Genomic DNA, 24,530 nt, shown 5'->3' on the forward strand with positions numbered 1-24,530 from the left:
ACCATTTAACCCTGGAGACAGGATTCTTAAGGCACATGTTAATTTATGGGATTAATCAACACTGGTTTGAACATTAACCAACCATGCCTAGTATAATGAACCAATGGCTGAATTACCAGCATGGGAGTCACTGGGACATAAAGTAATATACGGAAGTATTGCCTCGTGCCAACGTTTCCCAAAGCTAATTGGATGCTCGCCCTTGTAAGTTATACTAACATACTTTGGTGCAACCCAAAACTTAAGTGCACCGCTAACCAAAGCAGAAAATTATGATGTAATAGGAACAAGCTGGCTCAACATGAACTTCTGTGTACACTAATGAAGAAATGAAGAAAATGGCATGTTGATTGATGGGGACTATATCCAAATAGCTTCATGACCTGAAGTCACAAGAAAATGACAACTCGGGTCAGTCAGGGATCCATCTATCTGAGGAAGACACAGTAAGGAACGATAAGGCCATGATCAGAAGAGGTGGAATTTCTGTGGATCTGTGGTAAGGATTTTGCACCTAGAGATCAATTGACTGGCATGGATCCCAAACAACTAATGGTGACCTATCCTGATGAAAGGTCATGGATAGTAAAAGTTTGGATGACCCCTGTAACAGTAGATAGCCAGAGTGGGGAGGGTCTTGCTGCAATCTACTACCAGTCAGCCATAGTAATCTGCATGGTACTAATATCTCTATAATTTCAGGAAGAACAGAGCTTAGTTGTGTCTATATAAGGCTTATAAGTCTCCTTACTTAGCTTTTAGGTGTCCCCACACCCCTAGTGGGTGTTCTCCTTGGGATAAGACTATACCATCCCCATATCCACACACACCTAGGTGTCCCTAAACATTTTTTGGGTGCTCTCCTTAAGGAGACATGACACTGCTTCTGACTACAGATAGAGAACCACATAGAGGTGTAACTTGAAGGGATCTATGATGCTCTGAGTTCGGGGTTAGTAGACCCTTGGTCAGGCCAAGACACTTGTCCATATAAATGTGCTTATAATACGCTCGTGTGAAAGTGGCAAAGTGGCTTTATAGGGAATTTGTCATATATTTATTTTTTCTGATTGTACTTTTTTTTAATTCTGTTGTATCTGCATGGATTTGGAGGCGGCCATCTTGACTGAGCTGCTCTTAACAGCATTTAAAGATATGCTTTACAGCAGCCACGTAGGCCATAGACACAATAGACCCATTGATGTCTATAAAAAAAGGGTATTGTGGGTATGATCTGTGACCTGTGCAAGTAGCAGGAGGAGGTAAGCTGTGACTATCACCTATTCTGAATGATAGATCCTGTGTTATCTATATATAGGTTTCCCCTTTCCTTATAATCCTGTATTGATAACGAGACGACTGCTGAAAAGTTTTCTCTACAGAAGAGGAAGTGTCAGACTATGAACAGGCTTAGTGGTCATTGTGAGAACTGCAGGATATTAAGATTTTTTTTTAAGTATAGATCCACAAAGAAACCCCAAATTCTTAAAAACTATGTTTAACATAAAAACTCTATTTACACAAGAGGTCATTTGCCATTCCCTTTAAGAGATGCATAAATAAGCGAGATTTCCCTTTAAGCACTACTGATCCATAACAGTGAGAGGATTCACGGTATTACTACAATAGCAATCTCCATGTCGAGGAAGAAGCAGAGGGAGCCGCTTCTCGGTGATACCTGTAAGAGAGCCCGAGGGCGATGCAGCTTATCACAATGTTTAAGCGGCATTCGGAAGCCTGCAAAGTACATTACTGCAAGTAACAGCTCATGAAAAATACAGTGAAAAACTGCTAGTGGCAGAAACACTTAACTTCCTTGTTAGCAACCTCTCTCATGTGGCACTTTAACACCGAAAAGTTGTTTATTATGTTCCGTGCCAGGCAAAACTGATTAAATGGGGCTCTTAAGAATCAAAGCGTTATAAATTCATGGAAATACAGCAAGCAATAAATTCTGCGGAATTAAAAGCTTAGCGAGCTTCTATTAGTGATTTAGGGTGTTTGCATTGTTAATACTGATCTGTAGCAATGCTATTCTGCTAGAACAAGAGCACCCGGCGATTTGTGCACCGGCGCAGCCGTTAAACGCGGCGGATTCTACGCGTATGCCCAATGCAAGTAGACAGGGAGAAGATTGCTTGTTTATTCATAAGAAACAAAAAGGAAACAGAGCGTCTCTAAGGATAATGCATTTCCCACTAGCGTTGAAATTGAGGTTCTGAAATCCGTAATGTTTTAAATGACTGTATCATAAAAGTATTAGGAACGAAGCGAATTAACAATCAATATATTGACAAGAACGCGGTCAATTTCCTTTAATCTGGTATGAATGATATTCGGCGCCAAGTTATTAAAATGTTCTGGATTATTGGACGGAAGAATATAAAACGTGACTCTTATTAGGCTCTGTGTGCTTAGCCTAAGGTATATGTTGGGAAAAGTATGGGTATTAATATTTACGTAGACCCTCATTCACCTGATGGAGGCCAGAAGTGTGTCCTTTCTTACTACACCCCGCCAAATTACAGAGAAATGCTCCTTTTAGGTAAAGGGGTTGTACCAAAATAGACTGTTATCACCTATCCATGGGAGGAGATGGATGGAACGGTGGTCACACATACACGCTGCTGCCCCATTCATCTTCAATGGGACTACTGGAGACAGCCAAGCTTCATACTCTGATATTTTCATTACCCCATTGAAATGAATGATGTGCATGTGTAACCACCGCTCCATTCAATCTCAATGCTACCGTACTGCTGTTACCTGCAGTGAGCCTGCACTGACGAGAAGAGAGGAAATGGGATCCCATTCTTGGGATAGGTAGGGGTCTTAGCAATGACAGCTAGGGCATATGAATGTCACAGAGCAGGGTCCCCTGCTTATGAGTCCCCACTATGTCCCAGAATAGAGAACTGCTCAATTAAAGTGGCTCCCATCCTGGTGGATCTTCTGACATGTGAATGGCCATCCTGTAATACTACATTTTTCCTGCATGTGTGGCTGGCCACAACTTCTCTTGGCAAAATCAGCTAATTTCTGGGGTACCAAGAGCGGGACCTGGGGTGATCTGCTGTCCTCCTCATTCTGGGAGTGGTTGTGCATCCATTTATTGGTCAATATACAAGTATATAGTCCCACTTTATTTTGACTAAAGCTTCTGATCCACACTATCCCGAGCCTCTCGTGACTCAAAGAGTGTGTCAGTTATCCTTGTAACAAGACTTCCCATCTGTCAGTCATGGGATCTTCCACCAGTCCTATGAAGAGCGGGTCAGGTTAGAGTAATGATTTGTGTTTTTCGCCATATTACTACCATTAGGTGTGACTATAACCTTAAGATTGTGAACCCCATTAGAGATGAGGACCACCATGAGTGCATTCTCAGCACAAAGCTGCAGAATACGTTAGCGCTATATAACAATTCAGATACAGAAACCATAAAAACAAAAGCGATCCATCCCAACAGCCATTTGAGACATGGATGGATTTACCACTATCGATTTAAAGCAGACTCTTCTTCAATACTAATCCGACGCAGCTGCATTACTTTGGGACGGGCAATCACTCGTAATAGAATTTCCCCACTAATGCAGTCGTTACACGGTACAGAATCTCCCCCCCAATCCACAGATGATATTTTCTAACTGCGGTTTAGCCTGTGACAAGCTCTTCCCATAAAGTCATCTGAAATGACCACATTCATTTATGCAAACCATTTTTTCCTCTTTTTTAATTAACTCGGAATGTTTTAATCAATATATTACTTCTTAGTCCTCCATGTTTTTTCTTTTTTTAAGAATGCATATTTCAACCTTTCAGACATTTAACAGCTTCGGCATGGACGGCCAAAAAACGTATAGATTAATTCTCCTAAAAGAGCAAATTTTATCATAAAATTTTTACTTGACATCACCAGATTATAACGACGTGGTCATCAAAAAATAAAAGCTGTGACAGTCCGGTCACCTTAGTCCATCTGGTGGATGACAGGATTAGGACGCATCTACATTACAAATAGTTGATCAAAGATCAGCTATAAAACATGACTGGACATTAAGAAATGAATTTGAAGGCCATTAACGTTTGTATAGAGGGTGTACAAAAAGAATGAAAAAGGGCAACTGCATCCGAAATTCAGTTCAATTGAGTTATCCATGATCCTCTAATTGTGCACTTAGAGTCCCAAGTCTGACGGGTCTGCTGTTTTATTATTTTCACTGGTTGGGGGATTGTCTGTAGTTCCAATTTAGGACCTTTTGGTTATCAATTTTGGACTTTCAGTTCCATTAATCTTTACCCAACTTAGTTGCGACCTACGTTTTACTGGGCTTACATACAAGCCCCGTTTTTTCTGCTGGACATAGTTTCCAGGTCTTGACTACTTACTTGCACCCATCTTTGAGGTTGCGGTATTGGTCATAGACAAACAGGGTCCTATTTTGGTTATAGTATCTTTTCTGACTTGGGACCCTAAATGCGCAATTTATTCTGATAGCCATCTTAGTATTTGGTTCCTGATGAATTGGGTTTTCCAAGGAAACGCGTTTCAGAAGTAGAATTTTATTGAGTCTATCTAGGAGTTTTTTCATTGTGAGATTGACTCTACTATGCAAATCAGACCGCAATTATATATGTGCGGTTTGTGCTTGGTAGTGGACTGTGCGTCCCTTCGAACAAGCACCTCAATATCAATTGAAACATTCTTCCTATCCTATCCATTTTTTGACTTCGGATACACATTAGTCCAACGTTTATCTAATTGCGATGTAGATGTTCTCTATGAGCTGACTTACCCCCAATAATTTGGGTATTCATTTTGTGGTCTGCCTACTCTGACTGGGCATCTGACCTCCGTATCAGGTGTCTGTTGCACTCCCTTGATATAATATAGAGGCATTCCACAGAATTTAACAGCTGTTATTTGTGTCTGTACTATACTTGTTATTCCCTTAGTGGTTAAGAGGTGAGAGTGAGATAAACTCAGGCTTGTTCCTTTCACTTTATACTCCTCTATGTTCCATAGGGACAGCCTAGAATTGTGTGTATTTTCTATAGCCCTCATCTTTTAAAAAAATTGTCTGCATGAATTTTTTTTAAGGGTGGTCTATTTCTGTGAAGGGCTTTGTCACGTTCGTCCTGGACTGCCAACACGAACAGGGTATGAAAGGCAGCCAAGACGGATGCGGAAAGCGCTGGTACAGGTGGCTAGGTGCAGAAGAGACAAAGAGCACCTCTTCAGGAGGGTAAAGGCCTGTATATCTCAGCCATGCAACGTAAATGCAGAATAAACTAAAGGAAATCCTTTCCCTGCAAACCCCTACCCCGTGAGGGAGCCCTGCCCAATCAGTGGGCCGATCGCTTCCGACAGGTGCGGACCCACACTCGTACCTGGGCCACTACAAATCCCTACCAGGGAGCTATGAACACACAGGGTTCAGTACACTGAAATAAACAGAACAAGTACAGACAAACAACAGACACAAACAGGGAACAAACCAAAGTACCAGAGCCAGACACCAAGCAGCTCTGAGCAGGCTGACTGCTCAGGGATCACTGAAAATTAATCGGCAACTCCCAGGCAGCAAGAGCTGGATCTTATAGGGAGGAGGAAGAAGCCGATTGGCTAACAGAAATGTCAATCACCAGCCACACCTCTCAGACACTAGCAGGACTAAGTAACCTAGACTAGAAAACACAGGAGCTGTTAACCCTGGCTAGTCTGGATAGAACCTACAGAAACTAGGTGTGATGGCAAATAATTAACCAGGTGCTGATCGAGACGTGACAGGCTTTATGTTTACTGGACTGGTGGGGGTCCAACCGTTGGAACCCTCACTGATCTCCAGAATGGAGAGTCCTGTTCCCCCATCCTCCTCTCTTCCTAGTTTCTTTTTCCAAGGCAATGAATAGAGGGCTAGTTGTGCAAGCTCCATTCGACATCAATGGGTCTGCCGGAGTTAGCTGTCTACAGCGCTTGGCTATCTCCAGCAGTTCCATTGAGATTGAACGGAGCAGCAGTGAGCTAGTGCAACCTGCCCTTCGTACATTGCTGCTTGGAAAAGAAACCAGGAAATGAGGAGGACGGAGAAATGGGACCCCCTATTATTGGGATTAATGGGGGTTCTAACAGTCGGACCTCCACTGATCTATAAGTTTTCATCCGTCCAGTGGATGAGTGAAAACTCGAAATTACGGGCAATAATTGCGGAATGCCCTTTAAGAAAAATACATCAATATTTTGACCCCGGAAATCCCTTTATAGTAAATATTAAAACCAATAATTATACAAAATAGATAGATAGATAGATAGATAGATAGATAGATAGATAGATAGATAGATAGATAGATAGATAGATAGATAGCAGAAAAGCAACTATAGCACAAAGCGTTAAAAAGTGACACTATGGAGACGATATCCCATTTAGATTCAATTAACCATGTTATGTTCTTACAAGGTCAGGAAGAGCAGTAATGAGTACTGACATCACACGGCACTGCTGTGACTGGCGACGCTGACATCACGGTTGCTATGGTGTTTAAAGAACTATTAATTTTTGAAAAGGGTGATTATGAAGCCTGGAGATGAACATCAGGCGGGTGACACTCCAGTACAACAGTACAGCTATGCACTACTTTCTTTGTGAACTTCAATCTCATGGCACGCCAGCATTGTTAATTACTCAATGAATATGTTTTTAACACTAATACTTTTAACACTACTACATACCTACTCATACATAGAAGCAAGTACTGAATGAAGGTAAAAATGTTCAATGCTTTATCTTGCAAGAAGAGGAGTAACCTCTCCAAATTAAATAATGTTGGAGTTCTACCCTTGTTGTCATCCATAGCAGAAAGTCAGGAGGAGGATGGCCAAAGTAGGCAACCTCAATGAGTCACATTTTCTGTTTCATCGAACGGATGGATGTTGGCATGTCATGTGCGAAACCTCAAAGAACAAAAACTCTGCTACCATTGCTGGAAGATAACAAGCTGGTGGTGGCAGTGTAATGGTCAGGGGATTTTTTTTTTGTGGCATTCTCTGGGCCTGTTCATCCATGCAGCAGGCACACTGAACCGATTTGGTTATAATTCCATCCTTGCAGATTACGTATACCTATACATGCTGCTTGTCTACCCTGGGGCAGATGAGATCTACCAGGAAGATAATGTAACATGTCACAGGCCTAGAAATGTTCGACAGTGGTTGTAAAAGCATGACCAAGACTTCTAAGTACTTCTCTTGCCCCTAATTCCCCAGGCTTGAACACAATTGAGAATCTGTGAGACTACCTTGACCGTCATGTTCACTCTATGGATCCGCCCCCATGCACCATCCAGCAACTGTGGGATGCTCCGCAGTCAACATGGCTCCAGATACCTGAGGCCACCTACAAGCACCTTACTGAGTCACTCCCAACCCGTCTAGCTGCTGTACTTGCAGCACACAGTGATTACTCTGGATATTAGCTGGTGGTCATAATCATGTGACTCGACTCTGTATAATCCATCCTACACTCACACTGGAGGGTTGCTTTAAAAGGGTATTCTGGTTACTGCTTGTTGTTTTTAGTTTTCATCCATCTACTGTATGGGTAAAAACTGATAGATCAGTGGGGGTCCAACCACTGGGACTGCCATGATTATGAGAATGGAGGTCCTGCTTCCCCTGTCCCCCTCACTGCAGCCCCCATAGTGAGGAGAAGATTGAACGGAGTATGATTGCGTAGAGCCGCTCCATTCGTTTTCAGTGGGACTTCCAGAGATAGCCAATTACAAAGCTCTCGACTAGTTCGGTCAGCCCCATTGAAATGAACAAAGAGTGACCTGCACTCCATTCAATGACCTTACTGAGGCTGGGAGAAACCACCTAAAGTGAGGAGGAATGGGAAACAGGTTCCCCTATTCTCGGGATTGGTGTGGGTCCCAGTGGTTGACCCTCCACTAATCTATAAGTTTTCATCCATCCAGTGAATAGTTGAAAACTTGAAAAAACATGCAGTCACCCTTTTAAGATGCAATACCAGAGACAACCCATTGAAAGGTGTGGTGTTGTTTTTGGGAGACAGCAGACATGTTTTTTTGTTATCTTCCATAACCCCTTTAAGGGCATCTCCATATGTTTTAGTAGACAAGACCACGTCATTTTACCAGCAGTAACTGTAATAAGAATGTGATTAGATAATGTTACATGGTAATTTCCGATCACTACAGGGTGCTTCTGCAGCTTGGGCACTGAAAATCCATTGATTTCAATGGAATGAAAACAGGATTCGAACAAAATCTCAAACACAATCATAAGTCTCCATTTGATAAGGTTTCTGTTTGTTTCTATTATTATTGCCGGATAGAACAGCATAGTCTAATGCCGGTTTAGGGATTTACACAGAACCCATGGACCGAACCCTGGAATGGCCCCTTTAAGGAAGATTATGTGCTAATGGTTGCTTCTGGGCAGAACTACAGTGACATGGTGGTTGTATTCAGATGTGCCCAGGTGTAGAAGGGTAATACCCTGGTTCCATTTATTGCTATTATTAATATATTATAAGTATGCTGCTTTAAAACGGCAAGTGAGTAGAGATGGCTCGGCAGAAGCAGAAGCAGTGGCCCCATCTTAGTGTGGTACAGTGTGGGAGAGGTCAGAGTAGTAAGTGGATGTGTTGGAGCTAGCTCGAGACCCCAGCATTGATAGCAATGAGTAACACTGCTGTTGCGGGCTACGTGTAAGACCGATGTGCTAACCAGAGTTGAAGGAGGAAGTAGAGAAAGGCCATGCTTTGTGTCATCCAAAACCCTCAAGAGTGACCTGCATGAGCCACAACCTGAAGTGAAAGGCACAAATTGTGTTCTGATTAAAGTTTGGTTCTCTGGCATAATGTGGCATGGAAGCGGACTCTTTTCTTCCCTAAGACGGCCCAACCCTGTGGCCTGCAGTCAGGAAATTTTTAAAATGCATGGCCAAGGTTACCAGGAGTGGACGCCTTCTCTTAGCCCTTCTACATCAGCGTCTTGACCACTGGATCCATCTATCATTGTATTTGTGAAGTCCAGCAAAATGCTGGTGCGAGGTAAGGCCTCAGTTGAGGTTCCTCTCCGACTTATGTTTTCTTCTAAAAGGAGCTCCCACATCTTCCTAGGCTTTGTTAAAAGGCATCCATTGTGTAGGTCTGAGTCAAAATCATAACAATCTTTGAGGGGGAAGGTTGAACTTTTTGAAAATCTGAAGAGAAATGTTTGATGCCAGCAGTCCACATTAAAAAAACATCTGCAACAATCATATGCAAAAACAGTTAAACCTAACCCCAAAAATAAACCTAAACCAAAACATGTAACAATAAAAGTGTTTACCTTATATAAGTAGCTGGTTCTGCAAAGCAATCTTCACTCACAACCAACCAAAAAAGGTCAACCTCTTTACCCTGAAGACAAAAGGAAAAAACAAAACATCAATTGAGCATAAATAACTGGAGGGTGCAAGCGAGCACGTCGGCAGTATTTTCATTGGCATCATATTGGGCATGAGAAAATATAAGTAAATAAAACAATGAAAACATACACAAATGAATCGGATTGTGCATAATGGTGAATGACATCCACAGAGTTCATAAAAACAATATGTCACAGGACAGTTGCTTATCAGTACCAGCCAGCACTAGTCTCTTCAATTCACAAGAACAACACAGGCTTTCGGGAAAAGAGGGCGGAGGAGACGGCTTTGTATTCAGAATTAAAAAATGCTGTGAAATTACTTTGGTTACTAATATGTCCATTCAGTGGTAGAGGAACTTGGATTCCCATCGTGCACAGTGCTAGGCGTAATGGAAAATGCAGAAGCACAAACAACTGTGGGTGAATCTATGGCCTTGGCCTATCAAAAAAATAAAAAGGACAATACTTGGAGGTCATCGTTTTGTTAAAGCCTGTATCCAGGAATATTTTAGTTATGACTAAATTCCCTAATGTAACACTATGAACTACAAAAATTACAAAAATAACACTGCAGTTTCAACCCTCAAGATCCTCAGTCCTTTAACCATGTCCTAAAAGGTGAGCTTGCCAGGCCATCCTCCTCATTCTTCGACCAAGCTTGTTTCCAACTATAAGTCAACTAACTTCTGTCGAAGCTCCAACCTTGACAAATACTTTACCAGGGGTGCACAAACTTTTCTTATCAGAGGGTCACATTTATATATTGAACTACTCTCAAAGGCTGCGTTAATATTTAATATTAAAAGGAGTTTTCTGGTTACAAAATGATTTCTCCACCTATAGCTGCACATTTAAATATAACAAACCCAGAACCAACCAAAGACTGGCTGGGCTGCAGCGCTGAAGCCTTGGGACACAGCGCTACAGCCCTGCGGTCCATCCAGTCTTTGTTTGTGAACAGCAACCCCCCTGACAATTGTAGCCAATCAGAGGCTGCAGCGGTTAAATACCTTTCTCTTGGCATATCTGCTCACAGCATCAGAGCGGATATGCCAGGAGAATGGCATCCGACTACTGCGGCATCTGATTGGTTTCAACGGTCAGGTTGTTGTCTTTCTTAAACAAAGACCGTGGGGCTGCAGCGCTGAATCGCCACAGATATGGACAGGTAAATAATGCTGGGTTTGTTATTTTTAAACATGTTCATCTATAGGTAAAAAATATTTTATAACCGGACAACTCCTTTAAGGCCACTCCTGAGGCAGCTCCAAAAGGTCCTGGATCTTCACCCTTTAATCCCCTTTATAGAGGGATCTGGTCTTTACTGAAGAGAAACTCCTGGACATTAACTCTGGAGCAGTCTCAGGAGAGTGATGCCTGGCTAGGGTGGGTCAAAAGGTCCAGAAGCGTGGAACCAAGGGATCAAGCTAGGATGGAGTCAAGTACAAGCGGAGATCGTGCAATACGGTAAACAGGCAGGAGATCAGAACAGGCAGCAATCAGGCAAAACTTAGTCAGAAAACAGGCTGAGGTCACGACAAGAAGAGTTCAGGAAAGCTGGATATAGTGACTGAGTATCAAAACTAGCAGGCGAACAGGATACAGAACATCTTTGCCTAAAACACTTGGAACCTTATTGCTCAGGCGACTTCCAGTAGGGGAGGGTAGCTAAAATAGTCCAGGAAGGATTGAGATGGGCTGGAGATAGTAAAGCTGGGTGTGCCCACTATTTTTTTAACAGAATGCAGTGCCAGCCACACAGCTAACGGGAAGGCAGAGGCTATCATTAGCAGTGATCAGAGTGAGGTGGGAGGAGGTACAGCTTGTCACAATCAGCAGCCATCAAAAATACCAGCCAGGGACCAGGTCATTTTTGGCCTACCCTTGATCAGAGGAGACTTGGATAGCCCCAGAATAAGAATCCTAGCAAATATACGAGTATCAGATGTCACCAAGGAGATCTGAATGTAGAATAAATTTAGACTCTACAATTAATTATGTATCGTGTTTTAACAGAAAAGCTGAACTGGAAATCAAGAAGATAATTGTTTGATAATTATTTGCAACAATAGATAACAATTTGTAACAATATAGAAATCCACTTAATGAATTGTAATTGAGCTTTGGTTAAGTACTGATCATAAATATAACAACATCATTAAGCAATTATCTTGTTTTTATTATAATCACTGATTTTTTTTTTCTAACAATTCATAATGCAAATCACACCAGGATCTCCTTAAATTTTAGAAATGTGTTAGGGAGAGAAGGTAAGAAGGCAAATATTCTATATAATGAACATATCTAAGTTGCTGTTCTAGTCACAGCTGCATGTATGGACATAGAGGGTTCATGGGAGGACATTAAGACCTATCCATAGGATACATGATAAAAGTGTGAGTCCCCCACCAATATTGAGAAGGCTGGCCCAGTGTTCCCTCTTCTCATCAATGCAGACTCATTGCACTCCCCACAGTGATAATCTTCACTCATAACCATAGAAAGAAGTGGTGGCCGAGAATGGGCAGCACGACTCCATTCACTTGAATGGGGTTCATGGAAATAGTCAAAATATAAGTGCTTGACTATCTCCGGCAGTCCCATTGAAGATGAATGAAGCAGCACCATGTATGTGTAACCTCTGCTCCATACAAGCTCCTCCTCACTGCGGGGGTGCAGTGAGCCCGCAGTCAGGAGGAGAGGGGATTGCAGGATTCTTATTCTCAGGATAGGTGGAGTCTGAATGGTGAGACCCCTACCGATCAGACGTTTATCACCTATTCTATGGATAGAATAAAAAAATCAATCTTAAAAACTCCTTTAAAAAAGCACTGCAGGTAGAACTAGCAAACTGTGTTATATCACGCACAGTGCCTAAGGGGGCGAAGCATGACACAGGATGCTACCATCCTATAGGTACTGCTGCAGAGGAATTATACTATCTTTCATTTGCATACCAAATTTTCCAGAGAAGCATTTCATAGCCTTACTTTATGCTTCCTTGGTGCTCTTCGCAAGGAGAAACAGCACCCCTGCCGACAGAACACTAAAGGGGGAATCTCTACTCCATGCTCCAACTCACAATCAAGGGCCAAATTAAAGAGGTTATCCAGGAATTTAAGAAAATGTCCATGCAGCCTGTGAGAAACCCATAGTAGGATGGGTGAAAGCATCTCTAGAACGATGGGGCAAGGCCATGAGGTGGCGACTAATACCACACTGGGTGTAGCCATGGGGCAGAGCATAATGCCACACTGTTTGTTCTTGTTAGGCTTACGATTCAGCCTAACAGGAACGAAGAGGGTGGAAATATGGTCCGTCCCCACCTACAGGTCTGCGGTCCCTTCTCTTCTCCACACTAGTAAGATGCATTCACTCATTTTTAACAGTATGCATGGACAGCAGCCATTTTGTTGAATTCTTAGACAACCCAACGAGGTTACACTAAGGTAAACTGGGGCATCTCTACCAATATCCACACTATTGTAAATGATTCCTCTCCATTAATATGGTGGCCTACTGGACCATCATTCTCAGGAATGATGCAGGCCCCAGTAGTCAGGCCATGACCAATCAAAAAACTATCCCCTACCTACAGAACTTTCTATCTTGGCACAACCCCTTTATGGCTGATTGAGGAGGCAGGGCTAAATGTTTGATGGGGGCTCGCATCCTATTTAATTGACTCTCTATAGTAGACACATACATGAAAGGTGGTCATGCATGTGTATCTTGCTCTCCATTGAAACAAAGGAGTGTTAACGATGAAGGCCCTTTGGCATCCTCAAAGTGGCGGAGGCCCCGGGCATGTTCTCTGTGTCCCCTCCATAAAAACTTAGCAGTGAAAAACGTAGCATTTTTATCGGTGTATTTCTTAAAAATAGATATAAGATCTTCATCTCCAAGTGGAAAAAAAAAATCACATTGTATCAATTCCTACTGCACATCTTAAAAATTAAAGTTGCAATGACTTATAAATGGAAAACATTAGACAATTGAGGGAAAGGATCTGGAAACCAGCAGACTCTAGTGATTATGTGTCATTACACCTTTAATCTATAAGTTCACCATCAAGGTAAAGTATAGACATAAAACAAAACTAAATAGACAGAGACATCCTGATAGCTTCACTATACAGCAAATACTCCAATTATTAACACCCTCCATCACACAGTAATATATATATATATATTGAATTATGAAGAATTTGACTTGATTTCATTCAATGTGGAACCAACATTCTGCAGACAGTTTCTTGTGGTGACTGCCTACAGAATTTCACATAAAAATATAACCACAAAACATGGTGTAATAGTTCCCAGACTAACCGTACTTAGCATTTGGTGAAGCATTATTTTTAGATATTCATTGCTCAAAAGGCCAACATCAAAGAAGGGACTGGTAGGTGTTAAATCATGGGAACTTGCAGAAATTATTTCCTGCAAAACTTATGGTGTCCTCAAAAACAGGTCACAGACACAAGGTAAAAATTATAATGATAATATGGATAAAGCTCAAGAACATTCTAGAATACTAATACAAAGTAACTCAATATTTGCTAACTTTGTAGACAAAACCATAAGAGACAAAAATGAAAAAATTCTAATTTTGGTTGGAGATCCAAAACTTTGGGGGTCTCATGGGTTTCCCAAGTCTCAGTACTTGCTTTTATGATCCACCCATACAGGTGGATCCACTGAACCACAGACTGGTTCGGGTGAAATCCTGAAGCGACATCTGACGCCCTTTAACCACACCCATAAGGATGTGGGCTTTGTGGCAGGGTCTCCAGGCCATTACTCAGGAAGTGGTCCAAATACTGTGGTAGCTGATCCTACTATGGGCCTGGGTGCAGTACCTGAGTGTATAAACAGGAGAGCAATTAGATAGTCCAGGTTGGGAGAAGCAGCTCAACGTCGATACAAGAAACAAGCCAGAGGTCAGGTCACAAAGAAAAGGTTCATTATGGATAGGCAGGCCAGAGGTCATGGCAGGCAGTAGACAGAAGCATGGTCAGTATAACAAGCCGAGGTCACGAGCAGAGACAGGAACGTAGTCAGAAGTAGCCAAATGTCGAGAACCGGAGAATCAGAACAAACTTGCAGAAGCAGCTTGAGTGCAATCAAAAGGACCTCAATACTCAGGCACCCTCCACAGGGGAAGGATGCCTGATATAGCAAGGCATCCATAGTGATTGCAAGGGGAACATTTTGTTTATGCACACTGGCCGTTTAAGAGAGTGGCCGAATACACATATGGGCAAACAATATGGCTACCATTCCAGACACGAAGAATTCCAATCACGAAGTTGTACAACTTTACACCTAAGTGAGCATATGCAAGAAACAACATAAAGGATAAATAAAAGTACACTATCCCTTTAATATATCAATTGCTCATAGTTTTTTAAGATCTCCACTTGTACTCATTTAAATGAAGTTCAAGTGTGCCTCCACGGGAGAAATTAAATATTACGTAGTTGCCACTGAAATCAATGGGGTGCTTGTGTAATACATGTAGGTCTCGGGTCATCCAGAGCGTGAGATGCTCTTTTTAGCCACTCATTGCTCTGGAAAATAGATAAGAGTCCTGAATAGGGCACTATTTTCTAATTACTAGGTTTTCTGAACCAGACAACCTCTCTAAAGGGGTTGTAGCAAGATTGACTTTTATCATAAATCCACAATATACAGAATATTATAAAAGTCCGATCGTTGGGGGTCTCACTGCTGTGACGCTCACCTATTGCAAAAAATGGAGGTCCTATGTCCCTTCCTCCTGCTCACTGTGGGCTTATTGCACTCTTCACAGTATAAAGATTTAGAAGAGCGGCGGTTGCGCACGCACGTTACTAGAGATGAGCGAACGTGCTCGGCCCCGCCCCTTTTTCGCCCGAGTACCGCGATTTTCGAGTACTTCCGTACTTGGGCGAAAAAATTCGGGGGGCGCCGTGGCGGCGCGGGGGGTTGCGGCGGGGAGTGGGGGGGAGAGGGAGAGAGAGAGGGCTCCCCCCTGTTCCCCGCTGCTACCCCCCGCACCGCCGCGCCCCCCGGCGCCCCCCGAATCTTTACGCGCGAGTACTGAAGTACTCGAAAATGGCGGTACTCGGGTGCGTAAGTACTCATTACGAGTACGTTCGCTCATCTCTACACGTTACTGCTCCATTCATCATCTATGGGATTGTTGGAGATTGCCCAGCACTCATTTATCTCAGTCAGCCTCCTTAACATGAATGGAACGGCACCATGCATATGCGACCATCATCCCATTCAATCGCCACATCGCTGTGCATGAGTACAGTGAGCCCTATGCTCAGGTTCTGTGGGTTTCTCAGCAGTAAGAGCAGTAATGAGACTTCTATTATGTCTATCCTGTATATAGAGCAGACCTGTGCAACATATGGCCCGCAGGCCACAAGTGCCATGGCAGATGATTTCTAGCATTCCAGACTGTGACATGACCATCATAGTCATGTGATGTTAGCAAAAAACTTTACTGGGTAAAGGGCCTACCCTGAATGACAGTCATGTGACCGGCCATGCAGTGAGGGAGGGGATAGTGGGCATCAGCTGTGTAACTTGAACATGGCATTGAACATGCAGCTGACTCCTGCTATTCCCTCTTTTGCTGCTCTGCGCGGCCCGTCACATGACAGTCATTCAAAGAAGGTCCTTTAGGCTCCAATAGCGGCTGTGCAGGAGTAGAAAGCGGCAACATACAGTCTTTGCAAAGTCTGGTTTAGACACAACAATTATCACTCAAAAAATCTTTTGGCGACTTTTGAGTGATAATCGCTGTGTGCCTTCAGCGCAAGGTCATCGCTCAAATGTTGAGCCATCACTTTGCGCTCCGATCGGGGGATGCAGAAGACAAGTGGGGGGCCCTCGTCTTCCGTATCCAGCTGTTCTCTGCTCGGAGCACCCGGCTGTTATATAGTCGAGCGCTCCGAGCAGGAGATGCAGAAGACAAGCGGGGCTGCTTATCTTCTGCATCCAGCTGTTCCCCGTTTGGAGTGCCCAGCTGTTATACAGCCGAGCGCTCCGAGCAGAGGATGCAGAAGACAAGCAGGAGCACTTGTTGTCTGCATCCAGCTGTTTTCTGGGGTATGGAGAACACAGCTGGACCACTCTGTTCCTCATACCCAGCTTGTCTTCAGGGAGCAGGATACAGCTGAAACAATAGTATCAGCTGTATCTTGCTGTGAATCCCTGATAAGGCTGATCGCCGCACGCTGAAAGACAACGATGAGCGACAGGAGAACGAAAACTGCATGATGTCAGTGCAGTTACACACAACGATTATCACTCAAAAGACGGCTTTGAGCAAAAATCGTTGTGTCTAAAGCAGCCTTAAGGGTGGTTACACACCGGCGTCAGGGGTTCCGCTTTCCTGCTCAGTTTGGGGAACAGGAAACGTAAATCCCTATGGCCGAACACCTCTGTTTTAGAATGGAACTGAACATCGTCGAACAGCCGCCATTGACTATAATGGGGTCTGTTCACTTTCCACTCAGCTGCCCAGATTTTGGCTAGAAGAAAAATTGCTGCATGCTATGTGCTGGACCTGCGATGGAACCTCATCCAACGCAGATGTGGGACAACAAAACCGCCCTTAGACAGCTAAGCTTTCATATTGCAGTGATGTATATAACAGCTGATATATATTATGGCACCTATAATAAATATTACATATATATATATATATATATATATATATATATATATATATTCTAATCTATCTATTCTATAGTTTAATTGTTAAAGGCTTTAAGCATCTCATTTTGTAAGTATGGGTATATAAAGATTACCTTTACTTATAAAGTGAGCCGCTAAAGACCTATCTGCGGCCCGAAGAGGTTTGCCAATTTTTAATTTTTGTCCCTATATACTGCCAAGTTGTACAGGCCTAATATAGAGGAAGAAAGTCAATCTTGGTTCAGCGCCTTTAAGTCTACGGGTTCGGAAAAGCAGAGATTCCCTCAAACAATATCAGACTATTTCCAATGAGAGGAAAAGCCAGACAGCAGCCTCACTCAACCTGATCGTGTGAAACATCCAATTTCACGTGCGGAATCAGTTGACACTAGCAGACTGTGTTAAATTCAGAATAATACGCTTTTTTCTTCCACTTCCACTCGCAGAGCGATGTTATTATGAAAATGTCCCATAAACTGATTTATGTTTATCTATTGTGCCTCTCCAATTTTCTGCATGTTTAGCAGACAAACCTGTGGTTTCTATTTTGCATTGCAGATCTGATCGCCTACCAGATACCGAACACTACTCGGCCATGTTAAATTTTAATTTGAAAAACAAAACTGCTGAAATGGGCTACTTTAAATTAAGTTATACATTTGTGCTCTGTTTTTCATAACCTAAACACATCAGGTAGCAAGGAATAAAACAGACAAGGATTTTGTTTGAAATATATTATCGCTATATTGTTCTTTATATCGGAAGTTTTGCTTAAAGGGCACCCAACGTGTAAATGGGAAACTTCTAGAATCCCTAGCACAGATGAAGTTAGAGCCTAAATGTAATCTGTATTAATGTATACTGAATGGTCACTTTATTAGAGACCCCAGCCCTTGCATAATTGGAGCTACCCTGCATGGAAATTAGAGCTGTTACCCCATAACAAGCTTTCTGCAGATCAGTTTCAGTGTGAATCCACATTAGATGGGAGAATTCAGCGATCTGAGTAAAGGTCCAATTAGACCCAACAATTCTCGCTCAAAATTCGCTCTAAGCCGTCTTTTGAGTGATAATCGTTGTGTCTAAATGCACAGACATCGTGCAGTTTTCGTGTACGAGTCATTCCTCGCTCAATTCTAGTTTTCTTGAATTAAGCAATGAACTCTTATCAGCCGTGCAGGCTGTTATCACAGTCGGCAGTGCTGATAAGATTCTTTCAGCTCACGTCCCACTGGTAGTTCACAGCGGGACGAGATCTGTAATCGCGGAGAACAATACAGCTGGTTGCTTATGCAGAAAACATAAGCGATATTGGTGGTCTCCTGCTCCGCCTGAATAGCTCTTAAGTAGCTACTTTACACTATGCAAAGATGATCGCTCAAATCTGTCACTCAAACTATCGTTTGAGCGACTTTTGAGCGATCGTCTGTCAGTGTAAATGGGGTCTAACTTTCAGCCAGGCCTGGTCATCGGTGCTAGACTAGCCGGGGCCAGGATTTTACTGCCAACCTTGTGATGGGTTTTACATGCTGTGGCATGGAGAGCATACAGAGAATAGTTTGATCTAGGGAAAATCCAGAGAATGAAAAGAACTCATCCCTGAAAGGGGTGAGAGGTGGAGGTCAAGAATAGTTCTGATAAACAGGTGCTATACAGTCAAGCAAATTGCAGCCGAATACAATGCTGGTGCTATAATTTTAAGATGACCAGTTCCAATGCCATCATGTCTAAAACAAGCAGAAAGGTGAGACTCCAGTGGGCAAAAAAGAGCAAAAATTGCATCACTGAGTGAAAACATTACCTGGTCAGATGAATCCAGATTTCTGTTGCCCCATGCTGATGGGAGGTCAGAACTTGGCACAAGCAGCATGATTTGATGACCCCTTCCTGTCAACTGGTCAGAACATGTCAGTACCACTATCTAATGTACGACAACAACAAGAAGCTTCCGGTCTGCAGGGGCCGATATTTTTGTAGAAAGACTTTATCACTTAGTGGAATCTACATCACGATGAACTGCTGTGGTTCTGAAGACCAAAAACTGTCCAAAGTGTTATTAGGTGCAAGTACCTAACAAAGAGTATACATCCAGTAGCATCCTTAGTGGGTTATACAGGTTTATAAAGAAATGGCTGCTTTTTCTAAAAACAGCACCACACTTGTCCACAGATTGTGCATGGTACTGCAGCTCAGCCATACAGCTAGAATTTTTAACCTGGTTCCTATTTGGCTTAACAGTACTTCTCGATCTTATAATTATACTTTTAGCTCTTGTACAGGGCCATTACATATTTTGAACCGGTTAGATCTTCCCGCAGTCTCTATTAGGAGAAATCTTTGTATCGGTATGTGGGTGCAGCCTATTATGGCACCATACAAAATATTAGGTTCCTGATGATTTAGAATTTGGTGTTTGTGATCATGCACTACATCCTTGACTTTTGAGCTTGCACTTGGATTCCCTTATTTGGGGTTATTTTCAAGGTACTGAGCAGGTCTAATGGTTGATGTGCTCTACAATAGGATTTATCTTTGATCATCTGACTTAGAGGGGGACTTTAACCCATGCCTGACCCTACTCTAGTGTTTGGCATCTGAGCAGGGTATAAATTGTTTTCCATCACTCTGAGGATCTGTCCGTAATTTGATATCTCTTAGTCCTATATGTCTTATGTAGCCCATTATTTTAAATTATCCTAATAAAATTCTGGTGTAAGGGTTCGTCCCCATCTGTGAAAGGGCTTATTTGACTTAATTTGGGACCCCTCTGTCTCGGTGATTAACTGATACTGTAATTGACTCAGGGATCAACCGAATCCCCTCAGCCGTTAGACCCCACAATCGTAAAGTTATCCCCTATCCTGTGAATAGGGTTTAACTTTATAACTTGGAACAACCCCTTTTATTCTGTAGACCTCTTGGGGTAATAAATAACTTGCAAATTTGTAAACTGGCCTAAACCTCTGGGCAAAAACTAATTATATTTTGTCGAGCCTGTGTCGAAGGGTGTCCCACTCTAAAACCTTTTACCTGCATGGGATCATACAGAGATCTAGCTAAGCCTCCAGACATTGCACCTGCAGAATATAATACCCTTGCCCTGGTAGCCCATTTATTTATAAATCCAGTGGACAAGGAGAGTCCATAAGATTCCAAAAGATCAAAGGTTGGGTGGATCCAACGTATACGTATGGAAATATCCAGCTTCCATTAAGAGTAGAAGTTGTTGGTGGTTGATTGATACAATAGAGAATATTTTCTGTTAGCAAGATCCATGATGTCTTCGAATGGCCTGCAAGACCTGACAATAACCAACCCAGTACTAGCTAGGTGCAACGAGTAGGCTGGAAACAAAAACACATTGGTGGGTTGACGGCGTGTAACAAAAATAACCTTCACTATTGATTACATATCTTTACAAAGAAAGAATACAAAACAACAAGGTTTGTAAAACCTGAATAACTTTTTTTTTTATTCTAACCCGAAAGGTTGATGTAAGAGGAATGTGGAGAGGTCATATTCCACACATATACATTCCACAGGCGCACACACATATAGCAGACTAGAGAACAGCCCAATTGTTTACCAGCTTCATTAGCTCTCCTACACAATACTGCGCAGGGGAAAGTTAGAATGTGACTTGGTTTATATGTTTCTGCGTCAGAAAATCAAACACCTTTTGCTCAGGCTGCCGATTGGCATGAATGTTTGCCCGTATGTTCGCCTGCTCAATCATCAGGCTGTCTGAATATGCCGGCCATTGGCCAACAAATGAGCAAATGCTTGTATGTCAGCTGATTTGATCTTTTATGCCAGGATACAAATGCCTATTCCTCAGCAGTATATCTGCTCTGTGTGAACAGGGGTCTGCTGTGGAATGCATGTTGTAACCAGCACTAATTGATATGCCATTATTTCGATTGGAACTCATTCACAACAGCAGACAGTCAGGCCATGTAAAAGGGTCCTTAGGTGTGCAAAAAAAAAAAAGAACATAAAATTGCTCAACCTTTGCCCCAGGCCCCTTCATGATGACCTGCTGTACTGGAGTGGAAAGCATTAATAGAGGCTAGGACTCTGGTACAGCCCAATGGTGGCAAGATAAGCCGGAAAAGGATATCAATAGTTGAGTATGAATGAACACTTTATTTAAAACCAGAAGGTGATGTGTTTCGAGTCTCATGCCTCTTCATCAGACAGCTGAACAAAGTATTTGGCTGACATTAGTCCATCATAGTCCAAATGTCTAAAATAATCATAACCAATGGCAGCAAGTGGGATGCAATGATGGATGCCAGAATTGAAAGTCTTGGCCTCTTTTTACTGCTAATTGACGCCTATATCAGCCTTCTGGCCAACCACCATTTCTAGGTCGGCAGCACCCATTTCTATACAATAACTACTCTGGAGCACCCTGCTTTAGTGTCATTGTATTCCTCCCATGTGGTTTTGTCCACTTCTCTTCCTGTCCGTTGTTGGAGGAAATAAGGCATCAGGTACAAAGACAGTCCTTGTTTGGACTCATATGGATGATTGTTATCACTCATAAGGAGTCATTGCAGCGTTATATTTTGTTCTTCTTAGGTATTGTTATAGTAAGAATTGGAACACATAGTCCGTTTGTCATACGTGTATATTCACCCTTCGACCTTATATATATATATATAAATTCGATACATAGAATCTGGAATATGGAGTCAAAAGGTGAATATATATATATGACTGGTTGAGTAATTTTGTAAGTGCATTACCTTTACTGATCCTGAGATACATCCTGTATTTTAATCCAGAGCTGCATTCATAATTCTGCAGACCTTAATGCCAAAATTGCAGAGCAGTTCCTGATGGCACAATGCCCATACAGAGCTTTATTTGGTGGTTTGCAGTCTAAGAAGAGTCATCTTCACATCAGGGAAAAACTAACTGCCCCCTTGTAGTATAGAAGCTCAGCTAAACTATTAGGGGTGTCTGACTAGACCCAGCTTTAGGTTAGATGGCACCCAGTGCATAATATCCCCTCCCTTCCCCATTCTAGAAAAAAAAAAACTTTTTATACTGCACTGACAGGCAGTCTGCCTGTACGCTGCTTGTGCAGAAAGCAGCAATATAGCAGTGTACCCACACCAGAAAAGCTCAGTAAATAGGGTATCAGAACCAGGCACTGTACATAAATACAGCACCAGAACCAAGCTCAGTACATAAATACATTCCCAAAAACTAAGCTCATAACATAAATAATAGCACCAGAACCAAGCTCAGTACATAAATAGTATCCCCATAACCATGCTCTGTGCATAAATACAGCACCAGAATGTAGCGCATAATGAATTAGTACAGAAATACGGTAGTAACAAACCTCAGTAAATACATGCATACCAGAACCAAGCCCTTAACATATATACAGTAGCAGAACTAAGCAATTGTGCTGCAGGGCCAACAATGGGCTGACAGTAGCACCACGGAAAATCAGAGGGGATGAGACAGTGCCAGGAGAAGGATGATTCAAAGAGCTCCACAAGATGTTGCCGTCTGGAGGAAGAGGATCAGCTGGCCTGGCAAACCTGAGGGAGATGATCGCCTCAGCTTACACCTGCCTATTGCCCCTCCCTACAAGCTGGTGGCCAGCACTTTGTGTCACCACACAGGTCACACATATCTAAGACCAGCCATGTGTCTAGTGACAAGCTTGTTGGCTGATTTCAATAGCAACCAGCAGAATTGTAAATGCAGCTCTAGATTAAAGAACAGATTGGCCATGCACTATAGATTTAGGCCTAATATCCATGGGCAAATTTGATTTGCGGAATCCGTGCGGGGCACCTGCGTGAGATCTGCAAATCAAGCTGCCCATAGAGATTCATAGGTGACCCAAATGGATTAAAAATTTGGATTTGGTTTGTGGACCTTATGGTCCGGAAAACAAATTGCAGCATACTCCATTTTTGTGCGGATTCCGCACTGACAGCTTCCATGGAAGTCAATGGAAGCCATCCGATCCGCGGCACACCTGCAGCTGTCACTGAGGACATGCCCTGGATCCGCGGGAAAGCACGAGATTAAAAAAAGACAAAAACTGTACTGCGCATGTCCGACGGCGAGCTGTGAGGACCATGCACAGTACAGCGAACCCGGAAGTGGAGGGATCCGCGCGGACGCTGCTCCCGGGGAATGCAGGTAAGCAGGGCTCACTGGCCGCGGGCAGTGCTGGATTCCGTGCGGGATTCCCTGCATTCTGTGGACATGAGGTCTTATACTGACTGAATCTATTGATCTGGCTGACCATCTCATGTGTATGGGGTCTTTCCAGTGGCAGATATTGGGGAGATAAGAATCGGGGTTGTATTTTAATTGTTCAGGAGATAAACCACTGCCATAGGCCGCCTGCACATGGGCGGAAATCCCGCGGCGGGATTTCCCGCGGGATTTCCGCCACTGAAAGCCTGCATAGGAGTGCATTACAATACGCACTCCTATGCAGACGGTCGCGGTTTGGCCGCGCGATATCTCGCGCGGCAAACAAACTACGGCATGTCCTATTTCTGTGCGGGGCCGCCGGACACGGGTAAGTACGCGCTCCTCCCTGCAGGCGCCCGCCGCCGGATCCCACCCGGTCGTCTGCAGGCGGCCATAGGACTCTGGCTTTGCCTTTTAAAATGTTGGTCGAATGAGCTAACTAATGGGTAAGGCCAGCCTTACTCAGGATCAATATGAAATAAGTAATAGAAAGAAATTACAAAGTTACTCAATTATGTGGATATTAGTCTATGTAATATTTAACCTGCACGTTTATAGTTATAAGATCTATTTCTAGAGGCAAGCATTATTAGCACACTAAACATGCTGCAGCCCAGAAGAATTTTAATTCTTTAACATTATGAAACCACAAAATTAAAATTCACATGACACAGTTGACCACTTGTCCCAAAAAAATATATATATATCTGACAATTAGTAAAAAGTACTCTTTTTTTCACATCAGCAGAAGAAATTGGAAACTTTTTTGTGGTTTCTACAATCCAAATGTAAACAGGAAATCAAAGCAACTGCTCAAGAAAATAACATAATTATGATATAAAAAGCACAAAGGGTGAAAACATGTATTTGCCTTTCTGTGGAGCTGTCATGTTCCAGCCACAGAAGGTTAATAGAAGAGTCTTCAATTTGACCCTCAACAATATATCAACAAGCAGCTTTTCTTACGAGCCTCACTGAGTTAAAGGGATTATCCAGTTAAAAACTACATTTAAATTCAGATCCAAATGAGTGAAAATAATAAAACAAACGGTACTTACCAGTCCTCAACCCCCGGCGATCCAACGCTGCAGCCCCGCAATTCTCCCGGTGAAAGTCAGGTGACGGCTGCCTGTCAATCAAAGGCTGCAGCGTCACCAACCATTCTTC

General features: G+C 42.8%; 1 protein-coding gene across 5 annotated transcripts in view; it reads right to left on the minus strand.

Moving 5' to 3' along the window:
• Positions 1 to 24,530, minus strand: part of FOXP1 (forkhead box P1) — a 700,722-nt gene that overhangs the window by 392,042 nt on the left and 284,150 nt on the right. For all 5 annotated transcript variants that reach the window (XM_066596693.1, XM_066596696.1, XM_066596697.1 and 2 more), the window contains one exon: positions 9,355 to 9,425. The gene's annotated coding sequence lies outside the window, so the exon portion shown is untranslated. The remainder of the gene's footprint in view (positions 1 to 9,354; positions 9,426 to 24,530) is intronic.

This window comes from Eleutherodactylus coqui, chromosome 3, assembly GCF_035609145.1.
Source record: "Eleutherodactylus coqui strain aEleCoq1 chromosome 3, aEleCoq1.hap1, whole genome shotgun sequence".
NCBI lineage: Eukaryota > Metazoa > Chordata > Amphibia > Anura > Eleutherodactylidae > Eleutherodactylus > Eleutherodactylus coqui.